At 37.5% G+C, this 26119-nt stretch overlaps 1 long non-coding RNA gene across 1 annotated transcript in view; it reads right to left on the minus strand.

Annotated features, from left to right (window-relative positions):
- Positions 1-909: 909 nt before the first annotated feature.
- LOC119842149 overlaps positions 910-26119 on the minus strand; it is a 145494-nt gene continuing 120284 nt past the window's right edge. The window contains exons 2-3 of the long non-coding RNA XR_006275437.1: positions 4243-4291; positions 910-1534 (exon numbers count right to left, since the gene is read on the minus strand). This is a non-coding gene — a long non-coding RNA (uncharacterized LOC119842149). The remainder of the gene's footprint in view (positions 1535-4242; positions 4292-26119) is intronic.

Genomic DNA, 26119 nt, shown 5'->3' on the forward strand with positions numbered 1-26119 from the left:
GGGGATTGGTCCTTCTTTGAGCAGGGGGTTGACTAGATGACCTCCTGAGGTTCCTTCCAACCCTAATATTCTATGATGCTTGGCTAAGATATTTAACAAATTCATCTAACATTAATTCCATTCAGTGACCTAAAAAGTATTTCTCAAATGACAAAACCTTTCTAAAGTTGTATTTTTTCTAAATTGTGCTTCAAAACAAACTTGATTCTGGGGTCCACTGGTCAAATACCCAGTAAGGTATGTATAGTGGTACACTATACATACCTTATGTACCTGCAAAACTCCACAACTGCATATACAGGTTTATGTTTGGCATGCAGATCAAGTAACTGCATACTGAACTCCCTATGTGCACAAGCAATTATTTATTCTATTTACATAATTGAGATTCTTTTCAGCCATATTGTGATATCAGTACAGACAGTTTTTCAAAAAGAGTGCACATACACCTGTACAATACCATCTTGAATGGTCACAAGGCTAGCTAGAGAGCCTTGCATCATTCGCTCAAACTGTACCAGCTCACACATTTAGCTCTGGAGGTCCCTGCCTCAATCCCTAGTGTGGAGGCCAAGATCGTGGCTGTCACTCATGCACAGAACTGTACATACATCTAGGCACAGGCTTTACTTGTGCAATCACATCTGGCACTGGGTGTGTTTAAAGTCAAGGCTGTGCAGATGTGCACAAGTAGTTTTGAAAATTTGGACCTGTGTGACTACTCTACATTCATTTCAAACTGTCTGATCTTTATTGGGAACTGATGTTGTTTATTGATGTAAAAGCCAATATTTTTTCTACTATTGCTTCAGGATGATGACTATGAGTCATTAATGTTCGTACAGCACGTAGCAAATGTAAAGCATTATATCAGTATTTATTACAAATTATCATTATAAATGGCCTAACTACATTCACATTTACTTCACAAACCATTAAGGTCTATTGATGATGTGAAAGGTTTTCTCTACCCTAGTTATTTGATGTATATCATTATTTTTACAAAGATTAAACACCTAATTTTTCACGTACGTGTCTCAGCACATTCTACAGCAGTAATCATCCGCTTTACGAGAATTCTCCATGTACTGTCCTTTCCTGGTGAATGGGGAAGCTCTCACAGTCAATAAAAGAAAGTTATTCATTCTCTTCTCCTTGTAGTTCATTTTTTATATAAGACAGTTTGTCTCCAGTGGTGAATTTTGCCTGAACACCACTCTCTTCCCTTGGCTGGTTAAAATCTAGTGTTGCAGTAAATTCATTGCTCATTGTAGATAGGGTACATAGAAGGATGATAGTTCACTGCTCCCTAAGTTCTCTTTTTGTACAAGAATGATACATTTACAGTAGTTCTCTGTACTCCCTCTCTGTAGAGTACCATATTGAGCTGACAGCTGAAGTCTCTGCTGTCACGCTGCTTTCCAATGTCCATAAGCACCTTTTTTCTCTTGTAATTGTTCAACAATTAGATTTACTACACTTGTTAGAGTTCATAGCTATAGAATCTGTGAACATGCATGGGGACTGACTCTTCCTGAAATAGAAACAAAATGAAGATTTAAGACTTTTATATAGTTTCTTCCCTAATGCACCACAGTCTTGTGGAAAGTTATGTATCAATTTAACACCATTAATTTGGGCTTGAATAGGGACTGGGAGTGACTGGCTTACTACAAAAGCAATTTTCCCTCTATTAGTATTCACACCTACTCATCAATTATTGGGACATAATTGGGACACATCCACCCTAGCTGAATTGGCCTTGTCAGCACTGGTTCTCCACTTTGTAAAGTAACTCCCTGCTCTTCATGTGCCAGTATATTTATGCCTCTGAATCTGTAATTTTCACTCCATGCATCTGAAGAAGTGAGGTTTTTTACCCACAAAAGCTTATCTCTGAAACCAAACAAATCTGTTAGTCTTTAAGGTGCCACCGGATTCCTCGTTGTTTTTGTGGAAAGTTGTTCCCTTGCTTATGCAAAATATTTCTGTGCTTTTCCACACTTTGAAGGCAGAAGGCTCTTTCTTGGGACTCTTTGGACTTTATTAGAGTCACTTTTATTGTATCCTTGTCTGAGGAAAAAATCCTTCCTCACTCTTTAAAAATCAATGGTGTAGATGGCTGGAGAGATAATCTGGAGTGGCACTTAGTAGAATGTAGTAGAAGTCAGCATAAAATTGCGATGAAAATAGCAGCTTTTAGCAAAAAACAGGTTAAACAACCTGATAGTAAGCCTCAAGGATGATAAAAAATCTGATGAAAGCAAAAAAACAAAAAAACAACAACAACAACCTAGGAATACTTTGTATAACACCTCACGCCTAAACCAGATAAAACTGAAGATTCCTGAATCATAGAATATCAGAGTTGGAAGGGACCTCAGGAGATCATCTAGTCAAAGTGTTCTATCAATAATGTCATCATGTGCCTAAGAAGTATACAAAAGAAACTCTGAGGATCTAGCCCAAAGCTATGTCACCTAAGATTTATACCATCTACAGTGTCAATTCTCATGTTTCAGGGTAAATATCAATTAGTGTTAATAAAACACTACCAAAGGAAAAAAAAACAAGTTATGACAGGTTGTTAAACAAGTCAACAAAAGAAAGAAACATCAGAATTAACTGGCACTATGCTATTAACTCCATTCTGATTGCAGTTTTTGAATACAAAGAGTGTAAATCAGGGATGGAGCAACCACTTCATTAGCAAGGAGTTGATAGGCTTCTGTAAATCTGTGGCAGAGCCTTAGTGTTAAGTAGTTCAAAGTCTTAATTATTCATCACGGCAGAAACAGGAATAAAGTCTAATTTGGGATGAGAAAACTCCCATGCTGTCAGCAGCCTCTTCCATATTAATCACATGTTCTTAGCATGTCTCATTTTGGCAATCCCTGATGAGGTTCTCTCAGTTCCTTTAGAGTTTGTGGCCTCTTATTTGAGAATTCATACAGAATCTTAAAAATTATCTATATGTCTTACAAAGAAAAAGATATCCACCTAAACAGTTCATACAAACATATGAAAGTTGGTTAACTGATGTTTTCTTGAGCAGGCATTTTTTCAGCTAGTAAAAGCTTTAATACTGTCACCCATTACTGTAACATTTGAGTGTCTTTCACATTAAAGAGATTGGCAATAGGCAAATCCAGAGTGGACTCTCTCAGGAGTCAGTAGGAAGTGTTCATCTAACAAACAAGAATAACACAGATGCTAAAGTGACTTAGAAATATCTATATGCAAAACCCAGGAGTCAGACCAAATATTCAGCTCTGCTCTTTATTTTTGCATGTCCACTTTTATATCTGCAACTGTCTGCAAAAATGAGCATGATGACAGAGGGCCCAGTTGCCTGATCTGCAATTGGTAACTCTCTGCCTTTGTCATTAGCGCTAGTATAATAAAAAAACAAATCCATTCAAGTATTTGAAATAAATTTTCTGTAGTTTAAATTGACTGGGAGCATTTTTTATCAAAAATAAAAAGTGAAAAAAATTGATTTTCAGTTTTAGACAAAAATCTGAAAATAAAATTTGTTGGAACTTTTCATTGGGAAAATAAATAATTTTCTGAACAGCTCTAATTACCATCATATTTTAATCATTTAAGGGTAATTAATAACTTCATTATTTCAGACACCTATAGTAAATGCAATGTAAAGGATCTCTTCCATAGGAAAGTAAGGTCCCAGTTTAGCAAACCACACAAGCATCTGTTTGACTACAAGCATGTGAGAACTCCCCATTGACTTCAGCGACACCACTCACACACTTTACGTTACGTACATGTTTAAGTGCTTTTCAGAAGTGTGGCCTAGATGTCCAGTTTTTCTATACCCAGATTTCTTGACTTAACTTGTGTAAGTATTGTATTGAATAATCTCTTTTTATATGCCTTCTTGTGGCTCTTAACAGAGAGAGTTCACAGATCATTTTGTCGTTCATTTGAAAACAATTTTAGCGTAAAAGGAAGCTGTATTTATACTATGTACAATGTTGGGGTCATTTCAGTAAGGCCATATAAAATAGTATGATTCGACAATATACACATCAACTTTTTCATGTAATTCATTGTCTTAATACAAAACCAATATATATTGTTTTTTAAAATGGAGGATTTCTACAAAATAAAATTATGATTTAATGAAGTGATAATTCCAGTAGACAACCATTTCTATAAGGTGTGATTTGCCCATTTTCATTCTTTTTGGTTATATTCTGTATATTGAAAACAGTTACTTACATGAGGAAGGGTTTCTAGAGCAGGCTCTAAGTAAACAGGAGTCCAATATCTGTAGTAAAACATGTATAAATAATGTGGTAGTTCTGGCTTCAGTCCATTGATGAATTAAAAAACAGAATTAACTGCATGATGAAAGAGCAACTTCAGTGTAATTCATGTTCTCTAACGTCTAGAAATAGGTAAAGTACCAGGGTATATTCATTGGACTAATTTATTTTGGTAATAGACAAGAATTCAGGTCGTGCCTGGTTTTACTATTATGCTGTAATAATAGGACCTTTTGTTACAAACTATTTTCCTGGAGGAAAAATTGGAATAGGCCATTTACTGTAGAAAGGGATTTGCACTGAAGCAATTTTAATAAATCAAACTCACATAATCTGCAAACATTCTTTTTCAGTGACAAGGTTTAAAGAAAACAACCAAAAAGCATGAAAATGTGCTAATCACCATGAACTGAAATGAAGATTAAATGTTTTTAACCCAAGGACTCGTGCCAAATCTGTTTAAGTAAATAATTACATTTTCTTTTTAAAGGATACAGGATGGATTTTAAAAAAATGTAATCAGGATAAATTAGGACAGCTTTCCAAATGGAACAAAAACATTTTCTTCAACATAAAATATCCCAGGGTTTAAAAAAAACCAAAATGTGAATGTAACATACAGTCTTCAATTAAATTTTGTTTTTTTGGCTCACCAAACAACAAAAAAATAGCAGCTATTAAGTACTACAGTATGACATTTTAATTCACAGCACTGAATTATTGCCTACAGTGCCAATTTAGGGATAGATCTTGAAAGCTGATTGATGTGGGTGGATCCCTTTGCAGAAACCCTTTAACTTCTGTGAATTGAAGAATCAGGACAATAGGGTAATTGCTTGCCAAAAACCAAATTATTGGACACTACATTCCATCCCTTTCAGTGTCCTTCTCCTCATAATAAACTGACTGCAGCACAGGAGCCATGGGCTGAGAGTGCATCTTAAGTGATCTTCATTTTTATTATGATTAAGAATAATCTTAAGAATGAATGATAAAAATACCATCCATATTCAAAGGCAAGTGATCCTATTTAACTTAAACTGTTTATCCATTTGAAGGACATTAAATAAATGATATACTATTGATAATATGAAAAATACTATTTATTGGTGGTTGGTATTAAGTATTAAAGGATTTCAGCCCTTCAGTCCCTGGGATGACTCTTCGTTTGAATTATACATCTCACTGCTTGGTCAGCTAATGATACCAACAGAAGCTCTCTTTTTCTCTTTAAAATATTAAGTTAGTACAAGTAAAAGCTGGCTTATTTCCCCTGAAGCTTAAATTATCAATCAAGTAACTATATCATGTTCAAAAATCTTTCTTTAGCATTGCTTTCATTATTGATCCACTTCTTTTCTGGCATTAGAAGATACTTCTCTGCTATAGGGAGGAAAATATACTATTTGCTAAGTTTTTAAATTACTTTTTCAACCATTAAAAGGTTCTTTCAGATGGTAAGACAGACAGTTGCTAATTATTACCTGGTTTGCTGTTAGTTTGCGTACCAGGCCAAATATGAAAGATACAACAGCACTGGTACAATAGACTCAGTTCTGCCCCATACTAGAATCAACTGAAATGTCTCGAGTTCAATGAAAGCAAGATTGGATCCAATCTGAATGCAAGTATACTGGCAACATCAAAACATACTTGGGGTTTATAAACTGTTATTACTGCTGTATTAACTACATTGATACACATCATGATCAACTGGGGGAAAGGGTGATGTCAGGAAGAATGTGCAGAGAGCAGGGTATAATAATATGGGTCAGATTTCACTGATGGCATAATAATATGCATCAGAATTTTCAGCAATTTAGATGTGACTCCATAATAAAATTGTTACTCTGCTGTGCACACAAATTATTATATGTCACAGTTATTCAGGAATTAACTTAAGAGTGCCATAGAAATACTAATTGCACAAAGACTAGTGCTCAACACACTCATTCTTTTAACAGACTTATTCTTAGATCAGACATTTAAGGCTGCATAATTACATGTGCAAATGGTAAGATCTGGTCATCTGGTTTGTGAACACACTCACAGTACATCTATTCAATGTACCATTGCACGTACAATTTTTTTTAAAATCAGGCCCAGGACATTTAGAACAACTTTAAGGATGTCAATGCAACAAACGAAACATTTTAAAAACAGTATATTGACCTTTATATCTTATATTTATATTTTTGTTGGACCCTATATTGCCATGGAAACCATTACAGTTTATATACCTATGAGAGACTTCTGTAAAGCCTTCTGTATGGTGTCTTTACTCACTTGATTTACATTTCTCAAATCATTTGATTTATATTCTTCGACTGGTTCTAGTATGGCATGAGGCACCAGGAAAGGACAATTCCTCAACTAGGCAAACGCCACAGTAGCCACTACAGAATTCAACATTTGTGAAGAATAATTCTTAGTTCTTAATGTTCCAGAGGTATATTAAACATGAGGAAGCACCCATTCAGCTGGTGATTGTATGTGGCAGCTAACAGAATTCTAGTATTTTATCAGGGTAACATCACGTTCATTGTATAGTGACATTTACTCTTACTTTTAATAGGCAAATCTAACAGAATGCCATTCTGCCCCTTTCTGCAGAACTTCAGAACCAGCAATGAAGGCTAATCTTTGAAGTATGAAATGGAGATGGCTGAATGTAAGGTAAACATTTTTAAATGTCACCTGGGACTACGGCACTGCATATGACATATGAATTATGACACTATCAGCATGCATAGGAAGCTGGCATTCAGCACCATGTCAGAGCAGCTTTTTCCTAGCAGAAGTGTGATCCTTGATTAGCCTACATTTGCATTTAGGAGGAACCAGTGTTTATAGCAAACACATAGGGACGGATCCTCGTCTGGTGGAAATCAGTATCAATCCGTTGACAACAATAGAGCTGTACTGATTTGCAAGAGCTGGGGATCCAGTCCATAATGTAAATTAGTGTAGCTCAGGTATTCATTTTTTTTTAAATGTACAATTTATAAACTTACATCACTAGATTGGCAACACTATTATAAACACTTTGGACTAGATTATGCAACCCTTACCCATGTGGATGAGCATTTATTCACACAAAAAGACACCTGGATTTCACGTGAGAATCTATTTATGTGAGTTAAGTGCTCACCAGAAACGGCTAGAGCTCTACAGTTTGATCCATTATATATAACAATTTTTCAGGAATTAATTTAAGATTGTCACAGAACTGCTAAAATGCATTGAGTCTAGTGCTCAGTTCATTTGTTCTTTTAATAAGCATTCATAAATGAGACATATAAGGCCCCATTAGCAGCCAGCTTCAAACTTTGTCCATCCACTTTGCAATTTTGCGAACTGGTACCCATAAAAGTGGGTGTGCTCTTACTTTTCACACATATCTTGGGCAGCAGAACATCTAACTGCCATTTTTACACATTCGGTTGACTACAATCAAAATGCGCACTTTTGCAGACATAATCAGTTATGCATTAGTATCAGTATTCAAAAGTGTGCATTCAAATTTGGAAGCACATAACAGCCCCAGAGAATATGTAAAACAGTCTCTTGAACATTTAATCTAATATTTAAACAAGCTAGCTTACTATGTTTATATTTGGTTTGTATTCTTTCCATGAATATCCTAAAAACATTATTTTAGGGGCAAGTATATCAATCAAACAAGCATATTTTAAGGTAATATTAGAGTAACTTCTGAGAAGGTGAATTTCACATATGAAACTCCCAGGGAACCTATTCAAAGAATTACATTTAACAAATAAGGGAAAAGAAGCACTATCAACTGGTAAGCCAAATTAGAACTAGGTCTAAGCCTAATGAATCAGGTCCCAGGATTGTTGTAGGATGTGAAAATGCCAGTTTGCCAAAACCTTTAGCTCAGTACCTCGTTATTTGATTTACTAAGTGATTTTGCAAGGAATGTACTAACTACAAAACAAAAAGAAATGTATAAATAATGCATTAACAGTAAAGGTTATGAATAAGCAGCAGATGTGTGATCATACACTTGGAAATTTATGAAATGTACCAAACATATATTTTATATTTATGATGAAAAAGGGAAAGTTGTAAGCCATAAAATAGTTATCTGTAAGTAGTCTGAGAGATATATAAGCAACTGAACCAGATAGCACTGGAATCAGCCATCATTGTCATCTGCTATAAGCTTTGGTTCCAGAGACTTGGTAATTTAATATGCCTTTCTGTTATGCATTAGTACATTAATATACTATTAGTATAGCCAAATTAGGTACCTGAGGTTTCTTAATAAGATCAAACCTGAACCGGCAACAATATCATGTGACCCATATAGCAAATCAAAACCTTGTTTTTAAAATACTATCAAAGAAGTACTTGTAAATAAGCTACAATCTAGGAATACCTCTCAGAAATTGTTTAGCTAATAAACCTGTAAAATGAATAAATTCAAAGAAACTAATTATCTGTTTGTGATCAAAAGGTAGCATGAGAGGAAAAAATCATGCAATAAGTTATTAATTGCAAATTATCTATCCATCCCTAGCTGGGCTAAAAAATGTAGCCTTAAACAACATTTCCTATATTATGCAAACAAATAAATACACTAGTAACTAGGGCTGGTTGAAAATTTTCTGTTGAAACATTTTTCCCCCCAATGGAAAATTTGGTTTTCAATTCATCGAAAACTTTCACTGAAAGTGTCTGCTTTTCTCTATTTTTTTTCTTATTTTTTTGTTAAAAAACATTTCAGTTTTCAGACAAAAACATTTGTTTATATGTTGCTACAAACCAGAAGAAAAATTAGTTTGTAGGTTTTTGGTTATTCAAACAGTTAAAAATTACTGATGAAAATTTCAATTTAAATGAAACTAATTAATTTTTGTCAATTTTTTTCATTGGAGGTAGGGAACATTTCCAGACCAGCTCTATTAGTAATGCATTCTAGAGATCCGTTTCTATACATGTGTTACATAGTAATCTTAACATGGGTCTCTATTTCCTTCTTTCCATTGTCTCTTTCCTCTGAAGAACCTGCCCTTTTTCTTCTTTCTTTGCCTACCCATTCCTAGTCCTATTATCTTTCCATTCTGCATTGTTTGTTGTTATCTTCCTCCTCCCTCTATCTTCCATTTTCCTATTCCTTATTTTCCTTCTCCATATTTCTCTTCCTTTATTCCTTGGTGTCCAAAGAATCTCTTCTGGATGTCCTCTCTATGTTCATCTTTTTCTTCCTATCTTTCCTTCCCTTCTTCATCATCTCTCCCCTTTATTAATTTATTATCCTAAGTATCAGCTTCTCTCTTCCTGTTTTTGTATCCCCACTTTGTCTTCTCCCTTCCCTATCACTAAAAGATTATCCTTTGGACTAAAAAAAATCAAAACAAAAAAGTCGTGTTGTATAGATGGGACTTGAAGGATATTAGAACTTTAAAATTAGTAGAGAAAAACGTAGGCAGCGACACTGTTATCTTCACTGGCCTGAAATAGATTGGACTTGGTCTGTGCTTTAAGCTGAAACATTTGTTTTGTTGTTGTTCCTTCTTTGAAGGGATGAGAATGCTAGATGAAGTCCTTATTTCCTTCAGCAACTGAGCCAGGGATATTGGGCAAAACCAGTTTCTTGCTGCTGATGTTGAGTGGCAGTTGCCTAAGAGCTCATAGTAGAAAAGAATTTAAATCCAACTTCAGTAACCCAGTTTAGGGGAACTGAAGCTGTGCCTGGAGTTTATGTCTGAGGGAACAATTGAAAGCAGCTCCTTTGTGGTAAAGCTGATACATCTGAAGTAAGCGCCTATAGAAAGGCAATCTTAAAGGGGTAACATTGGCAACAGAATTAAAATCTCAAATTCCAGTGCTGGATCCATGATGTATGAGTACAGGGTTCAGAGTTTCCCAAACTAAGTTTGGCTACCAACAGTTAACAGGATGGAATTTGAAAGCTTTTATTTACCTTTTAGTTTATAGACTTGTGAAATTGCAATGAATGGAAAGGGGGCTTCTTGCTCAGCACTATATGGAGAAGATGTGGCAGGCAGAACTGAACAGTTATGAGGACATGCTTTGCCCTATCTATGATCATCTGAAAGCATATAACTGTGAGGAATTATTCCCTATGTTTCCTGTGCCCACACCCCCACTCACCCACCCCGCCCACACACACAGTATCACATACTACACTAATTGTGGTTAGATCTACAGCCGATCAGGAATTTTTCAGCTGAACTATATTCTCATGGAAAACGTAGTTTCCACAAAATCAACGTGTGATTTTCCACTGAGAAAATAAAAATGAAATATTTCATTTTGAGTCTGCTCGCCCCAGATGAGACTGTTTCCTTTTGTTGAACTGACCTGAAATGTTTTGTTTCAAATCAGTTTTAAAAAAATTAACTGCACTTCCCTGCACTCCCTGCCTTATGGGAGTTGTAGTTTGGGCCACCAATCTCTCCTATGGGCTGAGCTCCCTGGAGCACTCCATCTCCCATAACACAGTGGGACTGTCCCTCTGATCAAGAGCTGTGTGGTGCCTCATGGGAGTCACAGGACGCTGGGTACATCATGGGAGATGTAGTTCAGGAGTCTGACCACTCTTCTCCTCTCCTTTGTGTCATTTCCCCAGGATGTGCCCAGACTCAAATGATTCCCAGGATGCAGCATGTAGGGCTTAATCAGAGGGAAATCCACAAGGGCAGTATATAGCTCCTTACCTAGATACTCTCTTAGCATGGGATAGTCTTTTCCATTGAATTCAATTAGATTAAAGATATAAATAAAGCAACATTAAATTTTTCTACACTTAATTGCCTAGCACTTGGCACAACCACCCAAGTACTTGCTACATTCAAAACATGTTTTAAAAGAGGCTGGATAATAATGTCACTTCAGTCTCTCTAAAGGAGAAGGGCATATTAATGTCTGTCTCCAAGGAAGCATACATGATGACACTGTGTCTGATCCTGCTTCCACTGAAATCACCCACAAAGCTCCAGTAGTGGCTAGAGCCACCAGCATTTGCAAGGGTGAAACCTAGGGATGAAATATTCAAGAATAAAAGGAGATCAAGGCCATACACATTTATTTGCAAAAATAGAGTGGTGAGAGTTTTAAGAGCAAAGTAGGGAAAGATAATGAGCAGGCATGTTTTATAAGGAACAACCTTTCTCTGAACTCTATGCAGAAGCCTAGGTTTATACATATAGGACTCCAATAAGATTGTAGGAAGGGAAAAAATGTATTCATGCATGCCCTTCTCATATTTCTATGCTTCGGTCCCAAGGCAAGTGAAAGAGTTGTATATTACAGGATCAGATTAAACAAAATTGCAGGCACCTGCAAAGAGCAGGCAGATAAGTAAAAAACAGAACAAAAAGGACATGGTTATGATACTCATGGGAAATTGCTATGATTGGGAATTAACTGCCTAAGTTCAAATATAAGCCTGCATATAAGTAGACAGAAAAAAAGACAACCTTAGGGCTGGATCCAATACAGCACAGGTGTGGAGTGCTGTGCCTGTAATATAAATACAAAGTAAATAGTAACCAATCGAGACAGGCAGAAGATTTTTCCATTGCTGATTCACTGTTACTGAGATCCTTGCTGCGTGGCTGTGTCATTCCTTTGCCCAGAGCAAGGCCTAAAAGGGGAGAGTGCAGTAAAGGACCTCATTTAGGTACTGAGGATCACAGTGAAGCCCATGCCTCATCAGATACAACCATTCTCCACAACACAATTGTTGTTCCCTACAACAATCTCCATAATACTCTTTCTCAGGGGAGGGTTCTCTCCGATTCTCTCATCAGCGTACTCAGCAAAGTTTGAAGACCATCTTTGAAGACACCCAGCCTATTGTGAAACAGAAAAATTGGCCTATTTTCAGCCTATTGTGAAACAGAAAAATTGGGACCCAGAACGACACACAATTTGGATGTACAATCTGTACTCACTTTGCATTTCTTAGAGTTACTCTGTCTTATACAACCGTTGCTTGTTTATTTGGAAGGTGTTGTGTATTAGGGCTAGGTGCTTAGCTGATGTACATCAGTGTAACTCCATTGAAGCCAGTGGAGCTACACTGAGTCACACACTGAGAATTTGACACACTAAGTTTTAAAGTGAAGAACCTTACTGTGGGGAATATTCTATTCCCAGATCCTCACAATGGATCTTCAGAAATATCTTGCTCTACCTAAATGAATGGATCTCCCTTGAAAAGCCAACTCTGGGAATAGATTTGGTGATTTAGAAAGACCTATCACTGGAAGAGTTTTGCCACAGCAAGTCAGAGAAACTAGGACGACTATAAATTCTGATTCATCACAACTTTTAAGAACAAGAATGATCCTGTATCATTGTTCTATACACTTAGACTTGAAGGAAGTTAACAATGAATGCAGTCATAAAATTTACAAGGCTACCTCCGTGTGTTTCAGCTTGTCTTTCGTGGGTAAGGGATTGCTCACACAGAGGGCTTGAGACTTTCTAGCATAGAGGACTAGACCGCTTCATGGTTTGTGTTGCTGCCATTTTGCATCTATAGATGCAAAGCAATCATAAGGCCTTCCTACCAAATACCCATGGTGCATCAGGCCTCCTTGACAGGTGCAGAATGACCATTGTTAGACCTATGTGCACACCACCCAGAGGAATCTCTGGAGGCAGCTAGCGAGAGGAGGCACTATAAGGGCATTCCTAATCTTGGCAATTCACTGATAGATAGCACAATGGCCCATGGTGCCATTGCAGCTGGGGTGGAAGTAAGAGCAGCCATTGTAGGGGTGCTCTAACCTGCACCAGGGTCAAACTGACCCACAGCAACCCCAGGATGAATCACTCCCTGAAATCACTCCTCCCACTCGACACACTATTGTTTAACTTTCCTTGAGCCCAAATATAGGCTCCATTCCCACTTTTGCAGGAAGAAAAAAACCCAACATTGCTGCGCATCTTGCAGTGAATCAAAGGAGCAAAGTATCAGTGAGCAGGGAAAGGAAAGGGCATCTGGTATTATCCCACCTACAATACGCCAGCCTCATAAAGATTTTAGGGTTCTCTAGCTGCCTGGATTTACAGCTTATGCATTTTAGCTCAGACTTTCATTTAACTGCTTGGTGCTTGAAATGCTTTCTTCTTTAAATTAACTGGATTCTATATTCATCACCTTAAAAAAGCATGAATGTATGTGTCTTTAAAATGTATAGCTGCATCCTGTAGCAGCAGTGGCAGAGGAGAAGTCAGGGTGTACAAATAGGTATGCTGACAAAGCTCAAACACAGAGGGACAGATTCTTTGTCTCTCAAGCTCCTTTGGAGGCAGAGGGGCTCAAGCTGTACCCCAGAGGGCTGGGGAAGGGTTGCCCTGGCAAGACCAGGTATAGTACAGGGCCATTATAAATGAGTTGAGTTTTCTGTAGTGCATACTTGGAAGCTCTGGCTGCCCCACATTACAGAACGGCCCATAGGCTGCCCTCAAGAGGCTGCTGTAAATTGGAGCATAGCTGGGGCTGCTTTTATTTATCCAAGGGCTATTTCAGACACTGATAAAGCACAAAATTTCAGCAAGAACATTTACTCAGCCCCATAGTACAAATGCATTTATAATACTGGCTTTAATTGCACAACCACAGCCTATCATAGTTATATGTGTCCCTAAGACTGTAGGAAAAAAATGAATTCCTTACATTGTAGCATTTGCAAAATATTATATTCTGTCATTCTGTAATTCAGCATGAACATCCCTGGAGTTGGGATAACGTTAAAAACAAACAGACAATATTTGCTCTTTTGGGGATGAATTCACTTTGGCAAAAGCATTCAAGCGTGTGTGTTTTCAGGGAGTAGGTTGAGAAAGCAAGTGGTCACCTGCACTAGAGCATTTGTGGAAACTGAATGTTAAAGTCACGCATGAGCGTATAGTGTCCGAAGGGCTTTATAGGCTCCTTTAGCAACACACTTATCGGATTAGGTCCTCGTGTATTTGTAAGCAAAAAATGTTCTTACCAGGGCAAGAGAGTAACAACTAGTTAAAAATTTTACAGCGATTGTTCTACCGCCACATCCTTCTGGGGGTGTGACTATAACCAGGGACCGCTCCCTTATTTGGAACTGTCCTAATTAAAAATTGGTATAACATTGAAGGCAAAAACTATGATTATACAGCATTACGGTTGCACAGCCAAGTACCAGTATTTGGCCCACAATGTTGCTAATTCAGCACAAGGTCTGCTTTTGTCTCTGAACACCTTTTATCTGACTTGGAACAGTAACTCAGACACATCACTAGCTCATTCTTATAGAGCAAGATTTTTGAGGGTCCTGAACACCTTCCAAAAGGGACCCAGCATGTCCCACCATAAGATCCTGAATATTTCAGTGAAAACTACCAAATAAACTACCAGACAAAATTCAGTCCTCCCTCTAAATCTGTCAACAAATCAATAGGCTAGGAAATTAAAGTAGTGTAAAAGTACGAGACAAATTCCTTGGACGATAATTAATCTTAGAGAGAGAACTAGTCACCTTAATCTTCTGCCATCATTTCTAATTATCAAAATATGTATCTGTAAATGGATGCTTTGTTCTCTGGCTTCTAACCTGGCTTCTTAGACATGGTGCATAAGCTTATTGCCTTTCTATAGTAACTCTCTAATAACTTTACAACTAAGTATCTACCCTGGACTGAAGCGTCCTGGCAAACAAGATCCCAGCTCAGGAGTAATGTTTTAAAAATTCAAAGAGAGAGAGAGAGATTTTAAGTGTATTTGTTTTTGCATTTAGATGATTCAGAAGAATGCTATGTATTTCTGTGGGTCCCATAAATTGTAACCTTGGGTAGAAATTGTGTGAAGAGATGTAGGGAAGGAAACAATTGCCCAAAACTCACACAGGCATTTCAACAGATTGAAGGCAAGGTAGCAAAGGACTGCTTGTGCACCCAGAGTAGGTTGTTAGAAGAGCCAGTTGCAAACTGAGCCACTGGAGAAGACGAGGAACCCAAGTTGCCAAATAGCAGGGAAAGGGGTCCTATGTGGTAAATATTCTGCAGAGGTAGATACCTCAGAAAAAGGTTCAATCTTAGCTACTCCCAGACCCCTTCAAAACCCATGGAGCTTCAAACCACTGGATTTGAAACCACAGATTATAGCATTGAAAGAAATGACATTCATGCACATCTCCACCATTTCTGCATGTACATAGTAATTTGTTTTTTATGGGTTTCCTTGATTATGAAGCTTTCATTTCAGTAGTAGAATTTGACCCATAATTTTGCCAGTCCTGTACTAGCCACAATTGTTTCTGAACCCATTAGTAATTTTGAGATGTTACTAAGACATGTGACTAGCTCACTGTTGATGAAATAATATCTTTCATAGGTTTTGTTTGTTTAAATTAAGATAGCCAATTTATTAATGTTTGCAAATCAGTGATCATGTATATTCAGAAATACTTTTCATGTTTTAATAGGTATTGCTGGTATTAGCCTGATAATCAGTCCTAATAAGTCATTACAAGGGACTGTGTCAAAGATCTGCAAAACAACTCTTCAAAAGCCATTGCCATCTATCAGACTGAAAATCTGCTTTTTAAAGAAGTCCTGACTAAATAGAGATTTACATAAGAGTCTGTTACTACTCTGAAATACTGTTCATAAGGTCAGTACACATCTGAAACACAGCCTTGAAATGTATTTACATAACATACAACAACAGCTCCACTGGAGCCATTAAGTTTAGATACATAATACAAATTTTTGAAGTACATATTTACATATTTGTATACATTACCTTTGCCAGACTTGTCTCCTTTGATTTATTATTTGGTGAGCACCTAGGTGCTCAAAGAAGAAATGAGGACAACCCCTGACCCAAACAAGCGTACATTCTAGAAGAGACAGACAGATGATGAGACTCAGAAGAAGGATCTAACTTATTGTTGGTTTTCTATTCCCACAATGATTACTTTTTTCCCTGCTGTGGGTGTCATGGAAGAATCAATGTTTCAGCAGGCATCTAACAGGCATCACTGGAGGTCTGATGAACCAAGATTGGAAGACAGACCAGAGACCACTCCTGGTGAGTTCTCTGCTATTGAATTTGTGACAGCCAGAACAGGTTTCCATACTGCCAGCAGCCGCACTACACTGTGAGATGGCAATTTTCTGCTCCTCTAAACAGTGAGCAGTCAGCTGCTGCCAAGAAGCACTGTTTGACATAGAATACCTGATAGCTAGCTAAAGGGATAGCCCTCTAGACAGCACACTATGCCACAGCGTATGTGCCAATGAGTAAGCCAATCCGAAATTCAGTGACTATATTGTTTAGGAGTCACTCAGCTTTACTCATGATAAAATTTAAGCTTCCCCAACCCTAGCCTTTTAGCCCAAGTTTTGTTGATAGCTACAGCTTGTGTCTTCCTCTGAGATGCTGTAACCTACCATGGAGTTTGACGGCAGAGGGTCAGTGGTCCCAGTATGGAGGCTTAGCATTCTGGGACTATAGGAAGGGGAGCCTAGAATATTAATACTATATCTTAAACACTAATCAGTCTACATATTAGCCACTGTGCATACCAGTGATGGGTATACTGTGTTAGTGGTTTTAATTCTGGTGATAAGCAAAAGGAATTGGAACTCTTTCCCACTACTTACATTTCCAACTTAAGACGAATTGAAGAGCCAGCCTTACAGACCGGCCAACGCACAGACAAAAAATTAGTATTGACAACAATGTGGGTGGGATATCAGGTCTCCATTCATCTCATTCTTCAGTACGCTGAAATTCCAGAGCGTATTGCTATTTTGTATTACCCATAATGATCTTGAGTCATGCTCTGCATTCAGGTAATGAATGCTCAGCAGAGATTGGTCACCTCGCTTTGCTGTATGCCAAAATATAATTCTGAGATACATACATTTCTCACATAGGACAGCTTTTCAATATTAATTGTTTTATTAGTGTCCACACTGTTGCACTTGCAGATTAATAGCCTGAAGTCCTATTACCTCACACATTCCCTACATAATTTAGCCACAGACTTCTAATTTTTAGGGCATGTTATGTGCTCTTAAGGCTGTATATAAAATGCTGTTTTGCTGTATACTAGTTGAATCTCATGGATTAAGATGTCTCTTTTGGATTGCCAGGTAGTATTAATTTTAATGAGTACCATTCCATATATAATAGATCTAGAACATAAACTTTTCATAGGAAGTCCTTCCCAATACACAGAACAGTTTTATTCCATATCCAGCTCCAGTGAGAGGAAGCATAATCTTGAGGAACAATCAATGGGCTGGTAGTCAAACATGATTTCCATGCTGAAGATGTGCATATCTTGTGATCTGAGCTCAGGACTGGGATTCAAGAACTCTCAGGCTATAATCCTGGCTCCGCCACTTATTTTTTAAATTTGTCTAAGGACACAGAGTTTCACATCTCTGCTTCAGTTTCCTCCAATCTATAAAATACAGACATTTACTTACCTACCTGCACTGGACTGAGAGATTTAATGTTTGTACATCACTTTAAATGCATATGAGCCATTTTAAAGTCTAGAGAAGTTAAGTATTTTTACCTTCATTATGTCCAGTTTTGCAAACCTCAACCTGCAGGCCATACAAACTATTAGAAGCATTCAATTTGCTTCCTTGTTTTCAGGTCCACTATAGAGAGGTGTCACTGCTTATGTCCAACAGGATTGTGAGAAAGCCAGAGTTTGAAGAAGAAAGTAAAGCCAATGTGAAATATAAAGGACTATGGATTAAACACAGAGAAATGAGACTTCAACACAGCACTATCTAGCTCAGACACTGCCCTCCAAAATAATCCAGTACACAAGGAATCCATCAATAGTACAGTTGACGCCATATTTAATTCCTATATGCAGATCTCCTTGTAAAGCTTTGAAGAAGTCCAAGACAATTAGTTCTCCAGCAGGAACAGTACATAACACTCACCTATGCAAAAACCTGAATAACTCTTAATGAAGCTGAAAAAAAGGATGTGATTATGATACTCCAGAAAAGCTCCATTGTTAGCCAGGCAGCACTACAGAAAAGTCTGTTAGGAACACACCAATGGTTCCCTAGAAAAGATTTTGTGAAGCTTTTGAAGCACACTGGTAATCCACAGAGGACTGTGTTAAATCAGTCACCATCTCATTAATCTTTTTCAACATCTGGCAAACCTACCCTGCTGGGACTTGAATAGGGTGACCAGATGTCCCGATTTTATAGGGACAGTCCCAATATTCAGGGCTTTTTCTTATATAGGTGCCTATTACTCCTATCCCCTGTCCCAATTTGTCACACTTTCTATCTGGTCACCCTAGACTGGAACCACACACTATATCGGAAAAGATTAGCTCTGCCACAAACGAGAGGTGAATTTCTCATGGTTGCCAACAACAGTAGCACTGTTCTTGTGAGAAGTCTAGTTATCAGGACACATCTTCAGTGTGAACAGCCAAATTTTAGTCCACTATGAGTCAGTAACATACTTTTCAGCACTACTTTGAAATGAAGTGGAGGATTACTCCGATAGCCCCAGGACTAGAGATAGGTTTTCAACTTCCTGTTGACCTAGATATATTTATAGCAGATGAGAAGTCATAGCACTTTTTTGGAGTGGGAGGAAGCAGGACTTGAGTAAAGTTCTGCTATCAAATACCCCTATGCAATCCCACTGGAGTCAATGGAGTCATTTGGGTGAAATCAACGATACCACTGGGCCCTTTGTGTTACAAAGAAGTCTGTTTTCTCTTCCTCGTCTCCTCTTTATTGTATATCATATGGGACTATTGCAGTAGTGACTTTACTTGACTGCTTTCAGTAGCTTCCAATATACCAGTGTTAAAACGTGGGATGGTTTTGAACAGGGCCAGCCCTAGACCAAATGGCACCATAGGCAAAAAGCATCTTTGGCGCCCCTGACCCTCATTAGTTAAACTTTTGAATACTTTATTTTTTATTGCATTTGTAGTCCTTTTCATGACTTTGATGCACAATTTGCATGCATGATATATTCCTATCATATAAAATGATAAATGTGTATGCTAAGAACTGTAAATCTATATTTATTCATGCATTTTGTCGCTAACAACAAAAACAGTGCCCGGAGCCCAGCGCCCCCCCCCCAAGCATGGCACCCCAGGTGGTCACCTGGGTTGCTTCTCCCGGTTTTGAATTAGTGAGGATCTGGGTATATCAGAAATGATTTAGTTCAGATAAGCATCCACACAAAACTAAAACTTTATTTAAAGTTCATTCAAATTTATCCAAAACACTTTGGCCAAGACTGTCAAAAATAGAAGCCGAGGGTCAAGCTTCTAAATCCATATTTCGGTACCAAAATACATGACCTCATTTTGAACATCCATTGAATGCAAAGAGAGCTAGTGGGTGCTCTGCACTTCTGTAAATCATGCCATATATTTAGTTCCTGAAATATGGACATAGAAACCTGACTTTAGGCTCCTATTTTTGACAATGTTGGCCTTAGGGTTTGCAGATCAGGCTGGAAATCTCAAAAGATCGGGTTTTCTTTAGGCTTGCAATAGTAACGAATTAACCCTTTACATAACTCTGGACAAAGACTTAAAATATTGCCCATGGTCTCACTCCATCTAATAGTATGATGCAAAAAACACCCCCTAAAACACCAAAAACCACCACTAGTTGCCAATATATCCCTGTAGGCTGACATCAAATAGCATTGGATACAGCATCTATTAGTGATCAGAGAAGCATCCAAGGACCACAGCAAAATATATAATCAAGTCAAATCAAAGTGAAAATGGAAAACTTATGAAAAATCATTTATCTACTCATTTTCTTTCTTTTCAGCATTGTATGTTGCTCCTCATTCACTGTTTCCCTGATTGCTGGCCCATCCAGTTCAGACAAACACATCACTGATCTGTTTCCACTATTTCTTGGTACTAGCTGGAAATACAATATTCCTCTGCTCTCATAGTGGAATTTCCCCTGTACAGCTAGCAAGGCCTATACGCTTTTAACATATCAATTAACCCCTTCAAAGCATACATTATAAAAAATATTAAAAGAATCCAGATGCCATTTGATAGAGCTTAAGTGGTGCATTGATCCTCAACACAGGTTGGGAATTTCACCCTTTCATATTCCCATTCCAGCTGAACTGCAGAGGCATCTTGAAGAATGAGGAGGAGGAGAAGGAGGAGGAGAAACACTCTCACCCAAAATTAATCCAAGCTTTTGACCCTCCAAAGGGCAATTGGCACAGGTGCTGGAACTAGCGGTGCTGGGGGTGCTGCTGCACCCCCTGGCTTGAAGTGGTTTCCATCATATATAGGGTTTACAGTTTGGTTTAATGGCTGTCAGCACCCCCACTATATAAATTGTTCCAGCACCCCGGCAAGTGGGTTCACTTACAGTTCTGGTCTGCAAAGGTTCAAGTTGTCAGGGGTATTGAAACTAGTGGTGCTGGGGGTATGGCAAACCCTCCCTCATACCTCCTCCGCAGCTTAAAGTGGTTTCCATTATATATGGGGTTTACAGTTTTGTTCAATGGCTTTCAACAGCCACACTGTATAAATTGTTCAAATGCCACTGCAAGGTTTTGTTTTAAAAAACAAGGTTTTTTTTTTTAAATGTGAACCTATTTGCCTCTCCCTATTTCAAATACAAGCAATTCTGCTATGTTTCATATAATTTTTTATGATGGATAAGGATAAGAAATCTTATCACTCACTCTGCAGATTAAATAACAGCAGAAGTGAAAGGAAATGTCAGTTGGGAACAAATGTCTTTGATGTTAGCTGCAGAGTGAATTCCACTCTCAAATATTTTGACGTTGACGTTTTGATTTTCCTCTCATGGATTTTAATCTCATGCTCTTAGTTAAGGTGATGGCAAAAGCAAGACAACCTACTGAGCTCTGTCCTTTTGCCATTCCTGAGGAATAAAACCTTTACCATTTTAGGAACAAAAATGACTGTATATTATATGAAATAGTTTTAATTATTTAGCATGGCATGGGCATGCTAATGAGAATAAATTCATATGGTAATTAAATATACAATAGCTTGGCATCAATCCAACTGGCAAAAAATTTAGGCATCAGCAAGCACTGGGTAACTATCACTGCTGGCAGACTATATAAAAAAGTAAACCTTTGTTGTATGGCTAAAAATTAAAAGTGAAGCATATTATAGCCTGTACTGACAGTGTTAATGTGCATATTTAAAAGGGGGGGGGAATCCTGATGGAGCTTCATGTGAACAAACAATGGAATAAGCAATGATGATATTTTTCACATTTATAGTGCTTTCCATCAAAGCCCTTTACAAAGATCAATTACTCTAGTAAGTGTTACTTATGTCTATTGTACAGAAAGGAAAAATAAAGAGATGATTTGCCCATCATCATATTGGAATTCTGTAGCAGAGTCAGGAATGTAAGTTATATCCATTGACTATGTCTGTGTCCAAACTATAAGATATTCCTTCCTATCTCTGTACAAGGTAGAGGATAATATAGTGAATGCCCTTACAGGATCATGTTCTCACAGAGTTATGGGAATATGTGGAAATCCTTTTGAATTACTATAATAATATAAAATCAACTAGATCAAATAAAATAACTGAAGAACAGACACAAGTAAGAAGGCATTCAAAATTTGAATATTGGGGGTTTAATTTAAAAGTTAAATGTGCATTACAAAGATCCTCGCTGGTATAAATCAGTCTAGCTCAACTGACTTCACCCCATAATCTGGCTCATAATAGATTATGGATGATCTCCTTATTTAGGAGCAAATTCTTAACTAGTGTAAATTGCTATAGCTACCCTGAGGACAGCTAATTGGGAACAGTTTACACCATGTGAGGATCTGTCCCTTGGTGTACATTGAGAAAGCTCCATTGAAATAAATGGCTTACACCCATTGAGGATCTGGGCCTGTATGTGGAATTGCACAGGTACACTGGGTCTGATCCTCACATAGTTATATGCACATGGAACTTCAACTGAAGAACAGGGGCTTGGCGGTTCGGTCTAGCCTCTAGGAATTTATATATATATAAATGTTAACATATACATATATATGTTAAAATGTTTTCTATAAACGTAAGTTTCAATATTGTAATGTCTTGGTATTTATTTATTTATATTTGTAACACAATTAGTATTAAAAAAGAATATGGGGGGAAATTAGCCTTTTATCTTTATTCCCACAGCTTTTCTTCCATACACAGGCACACCTGTGTTTTGAATCTAGCTGTGGACTGTTCTGCTGGGGTGAAGTTGGATACATTTCTTACTATTCCTTTAGGGGAATATGATTTTTAATCATATCTAAAATACAGAGATTAATATGAAAAAATATTTAAACTTAGTATACAATAAATAGAGCAATTAAGATTACTTCCCATTATTTGAAAGATAGGAAGAGTATTAAAAAAAACCCCACTGACCATTTGACTATGCTTATGAATCTTCCCATGAAGTTACTAGTCAAACTATGGCATTGCCAACACATAGGAGAATGTCGGATGTGGAATTTAAAGTTTCTTCTATCAGCATCAATATTTTATACACCCGATATTAATAATCCAAACGGGATTCATGAAAGCCTCCATTAAATAACATTCACACACTTGTACGCTATACTGGAAGACTGTGCTGTTCATAGACTGCATTCAGTCTGTCTCTCTCTCGCAGCTAACTTGGCCGACAATGAAATATTACTTGCTATTCCTGCTGCTTTGGTAAATCAGACAGGCTGCAGGTGAATTTTCAGGTTTTCTTCCTCCCCTGCTGAATTCCTTTGTAGAGTACAATACTTTCCCATAGGACAGCATGTGACAGATTTTCATCCTTGGAATCCCTCAGCCAATTTTATGGTAGCCATTCTTCATGTTGAAATTCCTAGTGTTGGTTGTAGGGTATTTAATTGCATTAACAGCAGCAGTTGTTTTTAGGTGAATTACATTAGTACAGTTAATAAGCTAGGGCATTCTGAAAGTTACACACTGCCAAATGTAAACTATAACAGCAATTCATTGATGTTTTCATGCTGCATTGATTATTACATAGAATATCCTATTTCAAATATTCTAAGGAGTAGATGCAATAATACAACAAACAATTCATTTCAGAGTTTACAATAATTGCAATGAAATATGAACACTAAAGGCCCTATCTTGCTACTAACAGCAGAATGAACATTGAATTTAAAAACATTTCAGCTCATTTGAAATAGAATTCACAAGGAATTTTATTAGAGGTAAACTGAAATGCTGTAAATAAATCCAGCTGGTTGTAAATCGGTGTGGTTCCATTGACTTCAGTAGAATTGTGCCACTTTACATTTGCTGAAGTTTCAGTTCCACTGTGAATGTTACATTATTGATGTAATACACATACCAATAAAAAATAAGTACATGTTTAATTTAAACTAAAGGCTTTATTTTTATATTTTATTTGCCAGGACTAGAATTAGGGCTCTGGGCATCTCCTGCATGTACTAATGATGTCACAAATAGCTACAGCACAGCAAAGGACTGAATACCAAGCATTTCTGAACTCAAGGCCTGGCAGGCAAATAAAAGTAAATAATTTTTCAATATTTCATTTTCAGGTTATCTACCTATTCCACTGGTAATTCAGGAGTTGAACGTGTGGTTAAATTTTTTGTGCCCATGGTTTACTTGTAGATACAACCCAGGGTGTGGCTCTAAGAGGATTTAGGTGCAAGTTGTCACGTTTGTACCTGGACCTGAATTTCAGGTCCAACATTGCAGGTCCTACACTGACTGGTGCAAAGCATGCACACAAGAGGTAGACTGCCCTTTTTGAAACGTGGATGTTATTTTTGTTGATAGTAGACAGTCATAGGGAGAGATGACACATAGGAAATCAATCTAGGGATTGTGGCATCTAAGTGGCATTTTATTTATTTATGTCAGTAGAGGTATTTTTCTGACCATAACCACACAAAATAGTAAGAAAAGATGTTCTTGAGGAAAAGGCATGGGAGGTCTGGGTTCAGTTCCAAGCTCTGTCACACGCTTCCTGTGTGACCTTGAATAAACACTTCAGCTCTCTGGTCCTCTACTTCCCATCTATAAAATAGCTATATTTAATACTTCCCTCTCCTATGCTGTGACCATAAATCCATGGGACATGATTAAGTCCTTCAGTGACACATCCTTATCAGTATCTAGACAGAGAGTTTCATTTAAGTTTCTGTACAAATTATCATCATTGCTTTGTTAGTTAATGGTCTGGGATCTAATTTACTTAGGTGACTGAATAAAGTACTGTAATCTCACTGAGAGTTTGTAAAAAGATTTGGCTTTTGATATTATGTGAAAAGATGGCATAGATCTCCAAAAACAAATAATAAAAACTGGAGCTCTTGGCTAATCTAAAAATTTGGGGAGTAAGGGCACGAATCTTTAACTGTGAACATGGTTTTAATAATTTTTGAATATTCAGATTGGACAAGAGATTAACTGAGGAATTACCTGTTTGTCAATTAGTCTAAGCCACCTCAGCTGTCATCAACTGGATCATAGTATCATTGTATACTAAAGTGCCCAGATTTTCAGAACTTCGTGTGTCCAATGGTGTTTACAATAAGTGTGTACATATTTTCATGCCTTATCTGCACCATTGTTTACTATGATTGTAGGCACAATCCAACCCTGGTAAATACTCACATGAATAGCAACTGAGATGCCTAACTGCCCATATCAATTTCTGTACATGAAAATTTCTGCATATACTGCCCCAGATCAACACTAGAGAGCAATAACCCTAAAGAGGTATGTCTACAGGTCTTCAGATGTGGAGGGATTCAGATCCTGAACTCAAATGTCCTGAGCACTGAGAACAGCAAGCTGCTGGTATTATGGGGTTAATATTGGAGGCTCTCTTTAGATATTTTCAAGCATAGCTTGATTCACTGACTGTGAAAGGACTGCTTTCAGTTGGTTTTCAGGTTCTTTAGTCATAAAGTAATTGCAAGTAACAGAGGAAGAAATGCTACAAAGGTTATGTCATTCACTTGTTCTGGCCTGGTACCTAATGAATAGCTTCTGTGGACAGTGCCCAGACCTGACTGGAATATATATCAGTTTTGTATGCAAGAAGTTTTGTATAGGATGGGAAGGGAGTATGAAGTGGGTTCTGTATTATTCTTAGAGGTTCATATGATTGCTGCACATGTAGCTGGGCTTACTCAAGGGAGGGTTTTGTCGGGTGCCACAAGTACTCCTTTTCTTTTTGCGAATACAGACTAACACGGCTGCTACTCTGAAACCTGATTTTTTCAGTGGGTCTCTGGGCTAATTTACTGTGGAATTCTTCTTGTGAGAATCTGAATTGTGTTGGAGAGCTATACAGAAATGAGTCCTTTATTTTTCCTGCATTTTTAAAACATTTTCCTTGTCTCAACTACCCAGAAGGAGTATAGTAATAACCACATTATGTCATCCAGAACTACGATATAAAGATGAGATTCTATGAGAACGTAGGAAAGACCTCTTTCACTCTAACATCAAATGCCTCACTTTGACCCTTAAACTAAGAGATCAACATCCACTTCAAGCTAGTACATATTGCCAGTTCCTCAAACTACTTCTCTTCTGTTCTAAATGTAGTCCTCTTTTCCTCTTCCTTTCTTACCTCATGGACTCACAATCCTTGCTCAACCACCTTTCTCGCGCTGGTAATTGTACCCTAGGCTATCCCCTTCTCCCCAGACAGTCTAATCCATATATTATTAAAACATTGATCTTCCATGACTACTCCTCTGCTTCTGTTTGGTACTTCCAGGTAATATATACAGA

This window comes from Dermochelys coriacea, chromosome 13, assembly GCF_009764565.3.
Source record: "Dermochelys coriacea isolate rDerCor1 chromosome 13, rDerCor1.pri.v4, whole genome shotgun sequence".
Classification (NCBI taxonomy): domain Eukaryota; kingdom Metazoa; phylum Chordata; order Testudines; family Dermochelyidae; genus Dermochelys; species Dermochelys coriacea.